The sequence below is a fragment of the Aulonocara sp. 'chitande type north' Nkhata Bay genome, linkage group LG16 (genome assembly GCF_057382095.1).
Source record: "Aulonocara sp. 'chitande type north' Nkhata Bay isolate Kocher_YH1m ecotype deep benthic linkage group LG16, A_spYH_male_GT1.1, whole genome shotgun sequence".
NCBI classification, from domain to species: Eukaryota; Metazoa; Chordata; class Actinopteri; order Cichliformes; family Cichlidae; genus Aulonocara; species Aulonocara sp. 'chitande type north' Nkhata Bay.
Window position 1 is genome coordinate 704,205 of NC_141359.1, and position 3,764 is coordinate 707,968.

At 41.9% G+C, this 3,764-nt stretch overlaps 1 long non-coding RNA gene across 1 annotated transcript; it reads left to right on the forward strand.

Annotated features, from left to right (window-relative positions):
• The first annotated feature begins 2,882 nt into the window (after positions 1-2,882).
• On the forward strand, positions 2,883-3,466 carry LOC147310729 (uncharacterized). The gene is made up of 3 exons (XR_015125350.1): positions 2,883-2,936; positions 3,025-3,086; positions 3,352-3,466. It is a non-coding gene; the product is annotated as an uncharacterized LOC147310729 (long non-coding RNA).
• The last annotated feature ends 298 nt before the right edge of the window (positions 3,467-3,764 follow it).

The following is a 3,764-nucleotide window of genomic DNA, read 5'->3' on the forward strand; positions in this document are numbered from 1 at the left end:
TTCTGACTGAGGCAAAACTTTCCAGATTCCAATCAAATTGAATCGGATCCTGTATCGAATCAAAATGATTCTACAAATCAGTGACGATGCAGCCGTACTCAGCCCCCTAAGCATTTTCCCTTTCCAGTTCACAGTCAATCCCACCCCTAGGTCAAAAATATGTATAGGACAATTGGCCTCATCTAATATTTTGTATGAACCTGTCCAGCTGTCCAGTGATTAAATGACAAGTAGATGGAGGCAGGACTCCACAGCAGGGGCATACTCCATAATGTGCTGTGCGTTATCATATGTATATTATATATATTGCTCACTTATTGTATTTACTAGTGATGGCCCGCTTGAAGCTGGCGCTCCGGAGCGTGTGTCGAAAAAAACAACACACTGGTTCAGAAGCACTGTGTCGAGGCTTGCTTCGTTTGGCAAAAGTCACGTGACCAGTGACGTCCGAAGCTTCGTTACGCACGTAACTGCTTCGGTACCTGATTCAAACGGATATAAGGAAGTGAATCATCCACGGGATTCGTGGAGTGTGTTGAGGGTGACAGAGAGCGAAGAGGTGATCATTCCACTGACAGATATGGAGCCAGCGAGGAAGAGAGGACGTTCTGGCGTGTGGGAATATTTTGAGTTGATTTTGCTCAATTCATTTTATCTGCCGAAGTGAAACACCTGAAATGTCCAAAATCATGTTTTCATAATGTAAATATCATTACAGCATATGACTTTAGGAACACTTCCATGTGAATTAAAGCTAATGAAGACTACAAAAATGTATTTGACACTATACGTACATTACATTGCTACAGTTTAGAAAATCATTTTGTTTATTGTTTTTGGGTGATAGTCTGCAGGACCCAGGAATACCTGCATATCTACCAACTTGCAGTGTGGTTCCTGCACTCCACAGCCTCTTCTGTTCCATGCAAGTGGATTTTCTCCAGGGCAGGAGAAACTATTTCTAAGAAAAGAAACAGACTCAGCCAGCACACAGTAACACTAATCCTCTTTTTAACTGTAAATAACAAAAGGGCTACCTGACATAGATGATGTTTTTACTTTGCAAGTTCAGCCCCGCCAATCGAGAAAACAAAACCAATTACATGTTCAAAGCAATGGAACGGTGGCCCAATATCGGAGAGAACGCCACTCTTGTGTGAGCAGTGATGATTGAGCAGTCCGTTTTATTTTGCAGATTCAAGCTGCTCTTCAAAATTTTCACCACCAGATGTCACCGGAGAGGACTGTGTTGAAAAGCTTCGAGTAATGAACCATTTTTCAATACAAGCTTCAGTGCTTCGGAAAGCTTCATTTGGCCATCACTAGTCCGAGCTTACCGATAGCCCGTCTAACTCAAAGTCTTCCTCACAGTGGAAAGTGGATTGTGCTTGGTTTGCTGTCCTCTCAGTATGTCGCACTCGGGTCAAATGACTGCTGCATGCATTTTAAGGTCTACTAGGCACGCCCGCCCTTGATTGCTCTAATTCAACTCACCTGGTGGAGCAGTGCGCACCAGGCTGCGCTTAGCTGTAGATTGCACAAGGTCTAATCAGTGGCCACGCGCAAGCAGCAGCACAGAGCAGGTAGTGGGCAAGAGGAGGAAGAGAAGAGAAGAGAAGAGTAACAGCCACACCTACTAGGTCAGCGCGACAGTACAACAAAACCACGTTTAAGCTCTAAGCACAAGCTCAACCGCAAACACTTATCTCAGTCAGAAAGCAACGCGTCCTTGACTGATGGACCCTCTTTAACTCATCAACTATGCATTTAACAACTAAACTTGTATTGGATGTTGTGTTTGTGTTGATGCTTAAAAATTCTAGTATAGTTCATAGGCGTGTCACTATAAATGTTTGTTTAATGTATGTTTCCAAATTTGCAGTATTGATGGAGCACTTGAAGATGGGTCATTTGGGCGACTAGTAAACGATGAACACAGGACACCAAATTGCAGAATGAAGTTGATTGAAGCAGAAGGGAAGCCACATCTCTGCCTTTTTGCACTGAAGGAAATTGCGGCAGGAAGTGAAATTACTTATGACTATGGTGGGAAAGAATGGCCCTGGCGGAAAAAGGTGGGTCATTTAAAAAAAATGTCCCCCTATTAATTGTTGTTTAAAACCTCCATATCTAGATGTCACAATTAGGGCTGCAACTAACGATTATTTCAATAATCGATTAGTTGTCGATTAATCGATTAGTTGTTTCAGCCCTAGTCACAATATTTAAATGTCCTCTTGGTGGTATTCAATCTGGTTTAACTAAATCTTGAATTTGTATGACTTTTCCAAGTGATGATTGCAAGCTTATCTGTTTTGTGTCCCCTCCACAAGTGTGTTTTACTGAGTGGCCACACACTGGAGGTGAAACAGTGAAAGCATCAGTTTGAGCTCAGATGTCATTATGAGGCTGATGGACAGTGTCCTTGAAAACCTTGGGTTTTTCTGTGTCAGACATATACATGCACCTTTTACTCACAGTCACTTTAGCTTCTTAGTATTGTCTTACTTTTGCTTCACTTAACTAGGTAAGGGTTAATCACTCTGTTTCCTTGCAGTTAGGGTGAGAGTTAGAACTGTATTTAACTGAAGGTGAAACAGAAAATGCTTAACTATGTGTATGTGTCTGACACAGACAAACTCAAGGTATGTGAGAACACTGTCCTGACATCTGAGCTCAAACTGAGTATTTCACTGTTTCATCTCCAGTGTTTGGCATACTCAGAAAAACACACGGGTTGAGGGGACACTGGTTAGAAAAGACCACTCGTAGTGGATTAAACACATTTCCACTGTTGCTGCCAGATGTTTACAATATTTGTTCTACTTTTCATACCCAGCTAAAGATTGCAAGCATCCCTTCTGGTCAACAGTGTGTTATAGAGCCTATTGCCCATGACGTGGAGCACCATGTGATCTCTACAGACTCATTCACAGGTGAGTCCCTGCTTGAGTAAGCACTACCTGTTAAACCCTGGGGTCTTGCAAAGCACTATGCCTCCATGTCTTGTGTTCTCTTCTACAGACAGAGAATTAAGAGCAGAGTGTCAGTCATCTAGACCTACAGCAGACAACTCTGAGCATGAGGTTAGCATGGATTCATCTGTTTACTAAAGATTGTATCCATGTGTAGTTTGGTAAATAGTGTGGTTTGTAAAGATCATGTTTATCAATTGATTACAATTATACTGCATGTACAGTCTTTAAATCATTGTAAGTACAGGTAGTCATCATTTAACATTGCATTTCCCTCTCAACATCATTTGGGTGTTTTAAGGTTTGACTGAGAGTGTCCCTCTTGATCAGATGGACACTGTACCATTGATGCTTGTTCATCTTTGCATCTTTTTAGGTGCATTCTGTTGGAGGTCAGCGTGGCACTTCTTCTCTGAAAGAGTTAATTGGTGAAGTTGGTGTCCAGTATCAGGAGTTGTCACCCCAAGCGTTCTCAGAAGAACTTACCAGTGGTCAGTTTTGAGTAAATGTTGTTAACTTCTGGCAATGCATGACATGCCTGAAGGTTTGCTGCATGAAAAATGTGCCAGTATTGGGACATTTCTGATGATTCTATAGTGTCTTGATGGATATTTTGAGTAGAATTGTAACAGTCAGGGATGTGAATTGATTGCGTTATGCGTAGATGTGTTTTTTTTTACTTAACGAAAGTCAAGCACTGAATCTCCTTGTGTTCCCTTGTACAGAGAGCAAATCGAAAGAGGTGCCATAATCATCCAGAGCTGTGCCTAACGACTCTGCTTGTGAGGT